Source organism: Sapajus apella, unplaced genomic scaffold, assembly GCF_009761245.1.
Source record: "Sapajus apella isolate SASKATOON/1434 unplaced genomic scaffold, GSC_monkey_1.0 scaffold51, whole genome shotgun sequence".
Classification (NCBI taxonomy): Eukaryota; Metazoa; Chordata; class Mammalia; order Primates; family Cebidae; genus Sapajus; species Sapajus apella.
Window position 1 is genome coordinate 7260516 of NW_022436991.1, and position 15132 is coordinate 7275647.

Consider the following 15132-nt stretch of genomic DNA (forward strand, 5'->3'; position numbering starts at 1 on the left):
GAGAGAGAGAGAGAGAGAGAGAGAGAGAGAGAGAGAGAGAGAGAGAGACGCCTGTCTGGGGCTCAAGACAGTGAATGTGACAGAGTTAAAGATTCTGCAGAAATACCGAGACTCGGCGTCCCCAGGAGCAGACTGTAGCAGCTGCCTATGCAAAGAGCTGTGACTGGTCTGAGAAGCCTAAGACCCCGCCCCCGCTGCTTCCCAAGGCCCCTCACCCCTCTATCACACGCATTCCTGGAGAGAAGGAATTGGCTGGGTTTTCCCCAGCCCCTTCTAGGTCTTCCAAGGTGGAGTGGACCTCTGGCCCTCAAGACCAGTAAAGGGCATGCATCCAGTCCCTGTCTTTGTTAGGGGTTACCCCAGGCAGGGATGGGGGACACTCTAAGGCAGAATGGAAATCTCCAAAGCTTACAGAGCCAGGCAGTCTGCATAAGGGGGGCATCTCCTGCTTCTAACTGGGTCTGTGGTAAGCGAGGAGGAATGTGGCCCCACAAAAGGGCAGATTACAGAGTCACACGGGCCCAGTGAGGCCAGGTCTGAGATTTCAAGCCCCATTAGATACTGAAATTTTATTGTGACCTCTCTCCATTAAATATGACTACTGCAAACACAAAGAAAACAAGAACACCGCTGCATTGATGAATAAAGCAGTGGCTGGCCATTGTAGAAGCGCAATAAATAATTGCTCAAAAACCTATAGATTGGATTGGTCTGCAGGCAGCTAGACTGAGATGAGAAGCTGGGGATAGCCAGGGCCGGCGGATGTACGTGATCTCACAAAATCCTCCTAGTCTCTTCAGAGTGGCCCCCTGCATTGTGAATGACGGATAAGGCTTCAGGGCTTTTGCACTGGTCATTCCCTCTGTCTGGAATGCTCTTTCTCTGCACAGCTGCATGAAGCTGTTTCCTCAGCTTCTTCGGGTCTTTGCTTCTATGTCCTTTTCTCATTGAAGCTTTCCCTGATAATCCTATTTACCATTGAAATGTCTGCTCCCCTCCCAACTGAAATCTCTATTCCCCTCTCACCTCAAAATATTCCTGTCCTCTCTCCCTACTTAATTTCTGTGCATGGTGTATAGCACCATCAGCAGACCATATAAGTTGCATTTATTTACTTGGCTTCTTGTCTGTTTCTTCTCTTAGAAAGGCAGGGCCTTTTGTCTGTGTTGTCCCTGGTTGCAGCTCAGCTTCACACGGTGCCTGCATGTTGCAAACTCTCATAATAGACATTGAAAGAATGAAAGGGCTCAGCCCCCAGGGCCTGCTGGGAGATGAGTTTATCTTTGCTTGTCTTTGCAGGCCAAGGCTTCAGAAGGCTGTTGGGGTTCAGGGGATTTAGCAGGTAATGATTATGTATGATTAGTCACTCCAAAAATGATTTGAGTGGTTTGAATTCTAGGGCTCTAGTTAGAGACTCTTCACAGAACTACAAACTTGGCCAGGCAGAGGGACTGGGCTGCATGGGAAATTTTGATGGACCTGATTGTGTCTGAGCCTTTATTTCTCCATCTGTAAAATGGGGATGAAAGAAACCAGGTATACCTTGGTCCCAGAGATGCTGAGCAGAGAGAAAAAGAGGGGCGTGGTGTGAATGGTGCAGACTGAAGTTCTGGAGAGTAGGGAATTGGATTGGGTCCTCTGCTGGCTCCATCAGGAACACTGGCAGTTTGTCAAGGTCCAAGCTTCCTGGAAAATGGATAGTTTGGATAAGAAGATTTTTAAAAAAATTTTTTATAAGAGATAGGTCCCACTATGTTGCCCAAATTGGTCTCACACTACTGCTTCAGCCTCTCAAAGGGCTGAGACTACAGTCATGAGCCAATGCACTTGGCCTGGATGAGAAGATCTTTAAAAACTTAGGTCAAGCTTTGAGTGTTCTAGGGTCCCAGGGAATGGGCAGGATGAGTTAACAACAAAAGTCTATTGAATTTTTCTCAAGGGACTGATCTACTTGATTGGTTCTGTATAACAATGGCAGACTCAGTTCAACAACTGCGGTTGGCCGAATCCATTCATTTATTCACTCTTTCAAGAGACTTTTACTGGACATGTAACATATGCTGGTCAGGACTGGCCACATAATTTGCAAGGCTCAGTGCAAAACAAAAATATGAGGTCTCTTTTTCAAAAATTACTAAGAATTTCAACACCAAGAGTAGAGCATTAAACCAAGCGTGGAGCCCTTCCAAGCATGGGGCCTTGAGTGACTACATAGGTGACACATCCATGAGGGCAGTCCTGCTTAGGAGACAGAGGTGAGTAATGAGAGTTAACATTTACTGAGGGTTTGTTAAGAGCCAGCCATGACTTAAATCATTGCATCTTCATTATCACAATGGAAAGAAGGTACAATTATTAGTCCCATTTCACATATGAGAAAACCAAGGCAGAGAGAAGTTTAGTCATTTGCCCAAGACCACCTGGTTGGAATTGACTCCAAGGCAGGTTGACTCCAGAACCTGTGCTGAAATCATTAGGAGCTGAGGCTGGTGGAAGGGTAGGTACGTGATAGGAAATGTCACACACTGTCATGTAGGCTTTTTGTATCATGAAGGCAGAATCTTCACCTGTCTTATCCTTCACGGTATCCCTAGTGCCAAGAGCAGTGCCAGGTAGGTGTCCAGAAATAAATCTTAGATGAATTAATAAATAAATATTACAGAAATACATACAGAATGTTAGAGGAGGAGTTTCACACTCAAATGCCTGTGAGCTTGGGCAGGTAATAAACTTTCTTCACTATTTTTTTTTTTGGAGACAGAGTCTTGCTCTTATTGCCCAGGCTGTAGTGCAGAGGTAAAATTTTGGCTCACTGCAACCTCTGCTTCCTGGGTTCAAGAGATTCTCCTGCCTCAGCTTCCTGAGTAGGTGGGAGTATAGGTGCCCACCACCTCGCCCGACTAATTTTTGTATTTTTGGTAGAGACAGGGTTTCACCATGCTGGTCATGCTGGTCTCAAACTCCTGGTCTCAAGTGATCTGCCTGCCTCGGCCTCCCAAAATATTGGGATTACAGGCATGAGCCACTACGCCTGGCCACATTCTTTACTTTCATATGCTATCTCCCATTTTTCCTGGAAACACTCGGTCCTCTTGGTCTAGATTCTGTTTCTCCACCCTTTGATAGAGGCAATGGTATGAAGGGATAATTCTTGAGGATAAACAGCAACATAAACATAACTTAAATTGCAACTAACATTTTACTCAGAGTTGGGAAGGCAATAGGGAGTAGTGGGAACTGTAACAAACTAGATGTGTGTATGCTAGCCACTGTATGGGGTTCTGGGTATACAATTGTTTTTAAAAGTTGACATGGTCTCTGCTTTCCTGGAGATATAGGTATGAGTCAATTCATGCATACACGCACGGATAATTTTTCTCAAGGGGCTGATCCACTTGACTGGTTCTGTATGACAATGACACACTCAAGGCAACTGTGTATAAGGGCTATAAAAAAAAGTGAAAGGAATGAGCCAGCATGCACCAGGAAGTAAGGGAAAATTCTATGTAGTCTGGCAGTCAGGGAAGGCTTCTCTGAGGAAGTGATATTTGTTTGAGCTGAGATGTGAAGGGTAAGTAAGGGTTGAGGGATGAAGGATAAGAGGGTTGAAGGGATGTTGGGCTAGGGGCAAGGGGAGATTCCCAGGCAGAAGAAAGAGCCAGTGCAAAGGCCCTGGGGTGGGAGTGAGAAGAACTGTTTGAGGAGGCGGGAGACCAGGGATTTTGTGTGTGTGTGTGTGTGTGTGTGTGTGTGTGTGTGTGTGTACATGCAGTACAAGACGATCCATGCAGTTAGAGAGTGGGGGGGGGGTCTTGTAGGCTACGGGGAGAAGTTTGGTCTTTACCCCTGCTTTTAAGCAGGGGAGTGCTATGATTAGATTTGCATTTTCAAATACTTGTTCTATCAGGAAGGTGGAGAATTGATGGAAAAGAGGCACGAATAGAAGTGGGAAGACGAGTTTAGAGGCTGTCGCCTTGGATAAGTGAGAAATGACAGTGGCTTGGACTAGGGTGGTGTTGATGATGGAGTGGGCTGCATTCCAGAAGTTAGGAGAGTGTGTGCACAGAGAAAGAGGGAGAGGGAAAGGCAAAGTGAGAGAGGGAGTTAGGAGGGAAGGAGAGTAAGGAGTCAGCTAGAAAGAGGGAGAGACAGAGATGTGGAGAGAGACACAGAGAGACAGAGAGAGATGAATAGACAGATAGATTGATAGGGAGTGAAATGCACACACAGTGATTATGATTGAGGTTATTTTAGATGGAAGGGCTGATCAAATGGGGCTTGTAGCACCCTGGGTCCACTTAGCTGTCTCCTCTGTCCACCCACCTCCCACAGCCCTGTAGCTTGCCCTCTGGTTTCTCCCTGCTTTTCAGGACTCTTTTAAAGGATCACCTTGACCTCAAAGTCTTTCCTGACCTGCACATGCCTGTTGACTGCCCACATAGACACTCTTTTTCCTGAAATGTCTCTTACCACATTGTGTTGCCACTCAAAGGTTATCTGTTATCTGGCCTTCCTGCATTTAGATCACCTCCTGGCAGGGGAAGTGTCCTTCATCCGGGAGTGTTCAATGCAGAACCTAATTGCAGTGTAAGTAGTGTAACTGTTAAATGTTTAGACCTTAAATCCAGACCTGGGTTTGAATCCCAGCTCAGCTCCCTTAGTAACTGTGTATTCCCCAGGACTCTTTTTATTGAAATTGATGGAGAAAAACTTAAACTAATTTAATTTTAAAAAGGAATGTATTAGACCTGGCGCAGTGGCTCACGCCTGTAATCCCAGCACTTTGGGAGGCAGAGGCCGGCGGATCACAAGGTCAAGAAATCAAGACCATCTTGGCCAACATGGTGAAACCCCATCTCTACTAAAAATTCAAAAATTAGTTGGGCGTGGTGACGCACGCCTGTAGTCCCAGCTACTCAGGAGGCTGAGGTAGGAGAATCACTTGAACCTGGGAGGCAGAGGTTGCCATGAGCCGAGATCACATCACTATACTCTAGCCTGGCAACAGAGTGAGACTCCATCTCAAAAAAAAAATAAATAAATAAAAAGGAATGTATTGGCTCTTAAAACTGAAAAGCATAGAAGTTTGCCTGACTGTAGGCCTGGTGATCCAGGTACAAAAGCATACCTGGCTTTTTCCACCAATGGCCTCTGCTTGGCCTTGATCAGCTGCATTCTTAAGAAGGTTTTTGGAATATAATAAAAAGATGGACACTATCATCCTTAGATTTATCCTTTAATAACCAGAGCTAAAAGAGAATTGCAACCAAAGTCCTGGGAAAGGCTCTTGATGAACCAACCTGGGTCAGGGGCTCGCCTCAACTAAACTCACAAATTTGAATAAGATTTCTATAGCTAACAAAAAATATATATACGGATTGCAGGGTGTGGCTTATGTGTCCAGTGACAAAGTTGAAAGGGTAAGTTCTTCCCAAACCACACTGACTGTAAGGGGAGGTGTACCATTTATTCAAAGAAAGGTTGTGATTCCACAATGGGAGGAATGGAGATGGACGATGGGCAGGCTGCATGTTTGTGAGCTGAATTCAGCCGAAGGGATGCCAGTTTGCTAGTCCTGTTAGATTTATAGTATATGTTTTATTTTAAAAAATTAAATAGATTTTATTTTTTTAGAGATGTTTTAGATTCACAGCAAGTTGGGTTGACGGTACAGAGATTTTCCAAATTCCCGCCCTTCTGAACAGCGGCATAGCCTCCCTATTATCAATATCTTGCACAAGAGCAGTCTATTTGTTAACAGCTGATGAGCCTATGTGAACACATCACCATTACCCAAAGTCCATAGTTTATATTAGCATTCATTTTTGGTGCTGTACATTCTGTGGGTTTGGACAAATGTATAATAACATATACCCGCCATTATAGAATCATCCAGAGTAGTTTCACTGTCCTAAAAATCCTCCATGCTTCACCTGTAGATCCCTTGCTCTGTTTTATTTTGGGGGGTCAAAAATATCTTCTGTGTGAACTATAAACAAACACAACTCTAGTTAATGCCAAAGTTCTGGGATAAAGTGTACTAATGCCTGCCATTTACTTTAAAATGTACCAAAAAATTAAAAGGATTGATGGATAGCTAGGAGAATGGATAGAGAGGTAGATATACCTTAAAGCAAGGAGATGTTAGTGGTAGAATCTAGGTCATGGCTAGATGGGTTTTCAGGGGAAACTTTTTTCAACTTTTGTGTATGCTTGAAAATTATCATAATAAAATGGAGGAAAACATGTCTTGTGCAGTGTGTCTTGGCCAAGTACGTTATTACAAGCAATTGTTGAAACTAACATCTGGTGGTGTTGCAATTCTTTAGAAGCTCAGCTTTTGGAGTTGTTGCAGAAGACAATTGCTTCCCTGCTATTAGGTTGTCAAAATGGCACCTGATATTTTCCCCTGATGCTTCCAGCTTTCCACTGACCTTGGCCTTCTCGGCTAGAGCTTTTATTAGTTTGTCTTTGTCCGTGGGCTCTTGTTTGCTTTCCAGTAAGAACTATAGCATCGTGTTTTTCTGCTGTTTTAGTCCACACATGTGGCTTCTTGTTGAGGATGCCTTGGTGAACAGCTTAGGATCTCTTGTAGCAATCACTCGTTACAGTTCTTTGAGCTGTCCGTCAATTCTCACTGAATTTGGATAGAGCCTTTTGTTGCTTGTCACTGACTTTTTAAGGTGGTCAGGGGCAACCGCAGAGCAAGATGGTAATATTTCCACAATTGCATGCCTACCTGCCTCCTAAAGCCCAGTGAGGGGGAAAAGAGAAAGAATCCAAGCTGCACCTGGATTAATTTCATCAGGATATGAAAAATGATCGTGGATGAAGTGAAGGAAATGGGGTCTTTGCCTGAAAGGAAGGGGAAGGCAAAGGTTAGGTATGTGTGTTCATGTGCATGTGTATGTATGTATGAATACGTGTGCACCCTTGTGCATTCATGTGTGTGTATGTATGGTAGAATAAAGGAGGAGAGTGATGACCAGGATGTTGATGTATCAGGAAAAGTCTTCTCTCTGGTTCAGAGAGATGTGAGAGACCGCTGTATATCCCTCAAGACTTACTTTGCTCTGGAAAGTGGCAGGAGTTGGATGGGGGAGAAAGAAGTGGGGAGGGTAAGAAGAGAGGAGGGGAAAGAGAGGAAAGAAAGGAGGAGGGAAGGGAGAATAAGAAAGCGGAAGTGGAGAAGAGGGACGAGAAGGGGAAGAAGAAAAGGAAAGAAAGAACACAGCAATATGTGTCACCAAATCACCTGCTTCCCATTGGGTGAGGAAACAGTAATAATAACGAGAAAAACAAACAAAATCCGTGTCTGAGGGTATCACATTGTGGTTATTTAGCATTTAGCTAGTCTCTGGGCAGTAGTGATTTTGCATGTAGGCGTTGCCCAGAATCTTCTTCCCCTTCCTGACAGATCACGGTTTCCCTTAGGAGAGAGATTCTTCCTCACTGGGTGTGGTTTTGGACAAAGAGTAAATTCAGGTGCCTGCCACCCTATTACAGAAGCCAAAGGGAACAGATCTTTTGGCCCAGGGCAGTCAGAGGTGGATGGGCAGGTGTCCTGAGCTTGGTCAATTACAGGGTGTCATTTTGAACTTAGACCCTTGAATGAGGGAGACAAGGGCCGCAGAAAAGCTCGCATTTCTTTCGTCTTGGGATGGCCGTACAGGACTCATCTGCTCCGGGGCTATTGCTGTGGTCCTTGCTTCCTTCACATTTCCAAATTCATCGCTTCCTGTTCCTCTGTGGGCCCCATGTCCTCTCTCCATGCACAAGGCACAATAGCCAAGACCCAGAAACAAACTAAATCTCCAGTAGTGGAGGAATGGATAAAGAAAATGTGGTATAGACAAACAGTGGAAAATTATTCAGCTTTAAAGAAGAAAGAAATCCTGCCATGTGCAACAATGTGGGTGAATCTGGAGGACATCATGCTAGTAAAACAAAACAGCCACACAAAAACGAAAATTGCATTATTCCACTCATATGAGAGATGTAACATTTCCAAACTTGTAGAAGCAGAGAATGGAATAGTGGTGGCCACGGGTTAGTAGGAGAAGGAAATGAGTGGGTGGTTGCTAGTCACCAGGCATACAATTTCAGTTATGCAAGATAAATAAGTCCTAGGAATATTTTGTACAACATTGTACCCAAAGTCAATAATACTGTATTGTACACTAAAAAATTTTTTTAAAGGATCTATCTCAAGTTAAACGTTCTTACTACAATTTAAAACAATCCATAAAATGAAAAAAAATTCCATAAAATGAAAACACATAAGGACTGTCTAGAGAAGGATCTGTAGAGATTTGAAGGGTACTTCTGAAAAAAAAAAAACTCCATTTGTTTACATCAGTCAGGTCAGAGAAGATTTCTGTTGCTAGCAACCCAAGGACATGCATTGATCAGCCAGTGATCTTCGCTCTATAGTAACATGTCACAATTGATAGAACTCTGAACGAAGTATAGACATGTACACCGTTTTATTTTGATCCTCATTGTTACCCATGTGAAGTGGCCAGGGCTGGCATCATAAGCTTGATTTATAGATGACAAATTTACAACACAGAGAAGGCAAGTCATGTGTCCATCATTCCCTAGTGTTTAAGAAGTAGGGATTCAATTTAATCCTTCCGTTTTGCAGGTGAGAGAATTGAGTCCAAAGAAGTCAAGTGAAATGTCTGAGGTCACACATGGTGTCAAACCGAAATGCAAATGCAGCTTTTTATAACTAAAAGTCTAATGCCATCCATTACATACACGAGAATTGGCCCCCAAAGAGACAATAACAGTAACTTATAGTTGACATCAGATCTGAGTTTGAATAAATAGTTATCAGATGTCATTTTTCCCTTGATTTGTACAGCATCCGAGGGCAAGAATTCTCACCTTCTGTGTATTAAACCTTAGAGCATTCCAGGTACTAAAATTGTCAAGCTAGAAAAAGAGAGAAGGTTTAACTATTCTTTCAAACTAGATAATCATGAGAACAACCCCCCCCCAATCCCTGAGCCTTTTTTTTGTCTCAACCACTGTACTCCAACTGCCCAAAAGTTTAATTTTCTTTAAGAGTCTCAGAAATAGTCCTAAGAGGGCTGCATGAGGAATTAAGACCAATGAGAGTGAAGGTACTTACCAGAATCCTCCCTGCAGGGATAAAACATTGAAATGTACAGAAAGCATGACTCATCAATGTACAGATAAGGCTGGTTCCGCCAAGCAGCAATGATGACAAAAGCAGCATAGCCAGGAAGGCAGCAGGTAGGCAATCTAGTGGCTGGGCCAGACTAAGTGAGGCAGAGCAATGAGCTGTCCTGCTCAGGAAAGTTCCAGAATGTCCTGAATACCTGAGCACTGAAGGCTTCCCTCTCTTTAACAGCCCTGTGCTCCCAGGTACTGTGCATCACTGATCTAAGAGACCAGTTTACAATGCAACGTGTGGTTATAGTAACACTCTGTTTCTCTCTTGCAGCCAACACTGTCAGGGAAGAGAAGTTGCAGGAGACTTAGAGAGAGGGTTTAGGGCTTTGCTCAACTTTTGCAGGTGAAGGTTAGCCACACACCTGGCAGCGAATTCCTAAAGCCAGCAGGTCACGGATGCCTTCTTAAGGGAGGCACATAAAGATTTTTCAAGTTCGATATTTTCAAATCTGGAAACAATTGCTGTGATTTGTCAGCATGATGATTCCAAACTCTGGAGCCCTGGGTTAAGAGGCCCCTGTGACCTCGACCAAGTCGCTCCTTGTCTCTGTGTCAATGCTTGCTACCTGTAAACTAGAGATAAAAATGGCATCTACCTCCTAGGGTTGCTGTTGGAATAAAAAATAATAATGATTCCTGAAGTTTAGCCATTTTGGTAGCATGTGCATGATTTTTGTCACTTGTACTATTATTTACATGATATCTCTGTTTAAACTGCCTCACATAAAAATCCCTCTATTTAAAAAAATTATACATTTAACATTTGTTTAAAAATTAAATTTTACCATATGTATGCAAACTAGTGTCTCTTGCTGTATAAAAATGAAGCCATTTAAAAAATCATGAGGGAAAAAGCCAATGCCATTAAAATTCGAGCTAGCGTTGTGGCCTGCCAAGACTCTGAGAGTGAGGCAGGTTCATTCTTTGCTGAAAAAGCGTTACAGGGGCGTTAAAGACATGCTAGCACCCCCCTGAGACTTTCCCTTGATGTTATTAGAATGATGGGAAGGAGATGAACCCTCTCACTGTCTGCTTCAATATTATCTCATATAGGGTCCAAGAACCCTAAAAACAATCTCCTCTGTGGTCTCTACTGGCTGTATTTGGAGAGACTTTGCATTATCGTGTTACACAGTACTTGGCCCACCGAACACAGTCAACATGTATTTATTTTTTCCTTTTCTCTTTTTTGCTGCTTTTTGAGGGACGGCTGGAGGTTTAAGCCTGGTAGCAGCATCTCCACTGGGGACTACATTTGCTTTTAATCAACTGCCAGGGCTGATTTGGTTTGTGGACAGTGTATGGGAAATTTGTTCTCAGCTTAAAATGCAGGTCAACACCCATCTGTTATAGTGTGTTTTCTGGTCTAACTGTGGCTTTAGAGGTCGAAATGTGTTGGAGCGGAAATGAGAAAGAAGTAACATTTTTGAGGACTTCCTACATTTTCTATTCTTTCCACATATTGTATAATTTATTTCTCACGACTCTTTGTAATAGAAAGCATCGCCCTCATCTCAGAGGTAATAGATATCAATTATGGAGAGCTTGTTTTGTGACAGACACTCTGGTAAGAACTGTCCTGTTGAGAAACTTCCACCAATGCCTTCCCATCTGAAGTAGAGAAAAAAAAAATACCAACAAGGGTGACGAGGTCTCCCAGGGTCTAGACCCTAAATGGCTCTGGCACTGTCCCTCCCTTTGTTCAGTATGTCCAGGCACACGGGCCTTTTATTTTGCTCCATGCACACAACAAAGTCTGTATTTTTTTTCCTCAGGGCCTTTGCACTTGCTGTTTTTCCTACTCAACCCCCAGGCCGGTCTGTGCTCAAGCCCCACCATCTTCCTCCAAAGCAGCTCTAGTTTGATCACTACTTGACATTACTTTGTGATTTTCATAATCTGTTTATCACCTCTTCCTTCCTACTTTAATGTGAGCTCCATGACAACAGGGACCTTGTTGTCTTGTCACCATCAGAATATGCCTGGCCTGTAGAAGGTTCTTAGTCACGATTCACTGAATGTATGACCTATATCATTTCATTTCCACCATCCTAAAAGGTAGGTAAAACTGCCTTCTTCATGTTGCAGATGACGGGACAGAGCCTCAGAGAGCTTATAAGTAGCTTACTTTAGGTTACAGAGCTAAGAAGTGGCAGGCCCAAGATTTAAACCTGGGAGGTCTAACTCCAGAACCATTAGACCGAGGTCCCAATATTGAAGTTATATGTTTAAGGTCACCTAGATACTAAGCATTCTAGGCCACCATGTCTGATCCTGAATTTCCTACTGTAGCCACTAGATCATCTTGTTTCCTGGGATAAGAGAATCTGGAATTTCAGAGCACTGATTGCTCAAATGCTTGAGGTCAGTTTGTGCCCATGTTGGTTGATGAGGAAGTGATTGAGCTGCAACCACTAGTCACACCTCATAGATTTTTGGTGACAAGTGTGCATAAGGCAAGCCCTATTAATTATTATTAATGAGACTGCCTAGGTGAGCAATCCCACAGTTGCATTTTTGTCTGTTGAGTTTCACTTACCTTGCAGTCCCACCTTCTCTTGTTCCCTACTGCCAACTCTAAACCGTGCCATAGCATCAACCTATGGATGTTGGTTTTCCTTCTTCTACTCTATTACAAATCTATAAACTGGAATTAATAATAGTATCTACCTCATGGGTTTGTTGTAGGAATGAATTACCAAAAAAATTTCACTTCGGCTGACATGTTCCTCATATTTCTTGGCAAAGCACTAAGAGTTCTCATGATTTGGCCTTAATTCATTCTTCCATATCTCTGTCCCAGCCCCTGACCCAAATGGCCCAATTGTTTGTCAACTCTTTGAGACTCAAAGAAACATAGTTAGATTTGAATCCCAGAACCCCTGCTTACTAACTGCAAGGAGTTTGGCAAATAGTTTAATCTCTTTACACCTTAGTTTTCTCATTTATAAAAAATGGTGGCAATATTTCCTAACTTTGCAAAATTATGAGTATTATATTAAATCATGCACACAATATTTGTTGGTTGAATGATCTCATTTCAACTCAGTAAGATGGATGGATGCAGTTACCATGTCTATTTTAAAGATAAGGAAATGCTAAAAATTAAATCAATTGAGCTCATGGGCATAGGGAGTAGAGGATGGTTACTAGAGGCTGGGAAGGGTAGCGGGAAGTTGTAGGGGAGGTGGGATGGTTAATAGATACAAAAAATGAGAAAGAATGAATAAGACCTACTATTTGGTAGCACAGTAAGGTGAATATAATTAATAACTTAATTGTATATTTTAAAATACTTAAAAAATGTAATTGGAGCCAGGCATGGTGGCTCATACCTGTAATCCTAGTACTTTGGGAGGCTGAGGTGGGCCGGTCACCTAATGTCAGGAGTTCGAGACCAGCCTGACCAACATGGTGAAACCACATTTCTACCAAAAAAATATAAAAATTAGCTGGGCATGGTGGCACATACCAGTAATCCCAGTTACTCTGGAGGCTGAGGCAGGTGAATTGCTTGAATCTGGGAGGTGGAGGCTGCAGTGAGCTGAGATCCTGCCACTGCAATCCAGATTGGGCAACAGAGGGAGACTCTGTCTCAAAACAACAACAACAACAACAACAACAACAAAGAACCCCAGAATATAATTCAAGCAATAAATTCTTATTTATAATTCAAACAATAAATTCTTGAGGAGAGGGATACTCCATGCTTTATGATGTGTTTATTTCACATTGCATACCTGTATCAAAACATCTCATGTATCCCATCAATATATAAACCTATGTAACCCCTCAAATTAAAAAAAAAATAAAAGATGAGGAAACGGAGGTTCAAAGAGAATATCTTGAAGTACTTGCCTGAGGTTGCATGGACAATGGTAAAACTGAATTTGAACATAGGCAGTCTGACTCAAGAGGCTGCACTCTGAGCCATTTCATTGATGCACCAAGAAGTTAAATATCATCAACCTATAAATGTTAGCTTTCTTTCTTCTACTCTATTACTCATCTGTAAAATGAAATTAATAATAGTAACTACTACATGGGTTTGTTGTAGGGATAAAATATGAAGTGAAATATGAAATCTAAAGAGCTTAGTACATTATTCGAAATGTACTAATTATACAATGAGTTCTATCAGTAGTAGTAGTAATGGTATTACGCTTGACTGAATTAGGATGCATTTGGCAGCAAGTAACAGAAAATCTGATTTAAATGGATGAAACAAAAAGGAAATTTATTTTTCACGTGACAAGAAGTCCTGAGGTAGGGCTGCTAAGGGTGTTAAATCAGTGGTTGAGTGAAGTCATCAAAGGCCCGGATTTTTTTTCTGTCTTCTGCTTTGTTATCTTTGATGTTTCAGTTTTCCTTTCCATTTTGTTCTTCTCATGGTTGCAAGATGGTGGCAGCTACTTTGTGCATATTGCACAGAAGACAAACCATTTCTTCTCTTGTTCAGCTTTATTTATTTTTTTCACTGAGGAGAAGTTTTCCCTAAAGCTCTCCTATTACCTAAGACTTCTTTATGGCCAGAGATCATCCCACACCTAAACCAGTCACTAGAACTGCACAAAGAATGAGTGGTTGAATTTTACAACACAAAACCAATAGTCCAGCTCCACTCTCAATCTGAGTGATGGTGAGAAAGTTACTCTCTAAGTCTCAGATTTTTTTCATCTATGAACTGGAGATACTGTCGACTAACTCTCAATATCATACTGAGATTAAGTAAGACATCTTAGTAGGTAATCAATCTTCACCCTCTTTGTCAGTCTCAGTCATCACAGGATAGTTAAATGGTACTGAATATTCAAATGTTGAATTTAAAGACCTGCCTCATCATTCACTTGCTGTGAGTCTGTGATTACAGTGCTTAATTTTAATTTTGTTCTTAGAATTTCAGTGATAACAGCGATTACTATGATAAGAATACTTGTTGCCTTTTATTGTGTGCTTGCTAAGTGATAGGTATCATAATAATTACTTTACATGCATTAGGCAATTTAATTTTTATGAAAACTTACATTACTTAGTCATTGACTATATTTTATAGGTAAGGGGTTAAGTGACTTGACAAGATCAAATAACTAGTTAAGTGGTGAAGCCAAGAATTGAAGCATGATCTATCTCTATTAAAAGCCCCATACTTTTAATGCCTACATGATAGTGCCTCTATTTCCTGTTTTGGATCTCAGTTTCTTCATTTGTAAGTGGGTATAACAAGATCTTTCCTTGTTCACTTCACAAGATTTGAAAGACAGATAATATTGGGTGTGGGAAATCTCAGAAAAGTAGCTCTATATAACTAGAGATCACTCTTGTTAGTGTGGATAACAACTCCATCCACCTCCTCCCTTAAGGAGTCTGAATTCTTAGTCTCTCCTTCCCTTTCCACACTCTGAGTTATCCATATGTCTCATTCTCTTTCATGTGCCCTGGGGCTCTAGCTCTTCTTCCAAGGTGAAAATGAGATAATGTGGTAAATTAATCAGTGCCAAGGGGCTAATGGAAGGATGATATAGGAGGTGCTGGAGGAACTATTAATACAGGCCTCTACCCCCTCTCCCTCCCTCTCTTTCTCTCTGTTTTTCTACATATTCCTGTCACTCCTCAAGATGTCTACTTTGGTAATAGTTTCTGGATAAATGCCGTCTGTTCTCCCATCTCATCTTCCTCCACTGCAGTGGTTCTCAATCAGGATCAATTTTGCTCCTCAGGTGAAAATGTCTGGAGATATTTTTGGTCATTACAGCTGGGAGATGGAGCACTGCTACTGGCGTCTAGTGGATAGAGACCTGGGTGCTGCTCAACACCCTACAATGCACAGGACAGCCCTCTATGACAATGAATTATCTGATCCATAATGTCAATAGTGCTGAGGTTGAGAAATCCTGTTATCAGATTCCTTAAGTATTCTGTTACAAAGAT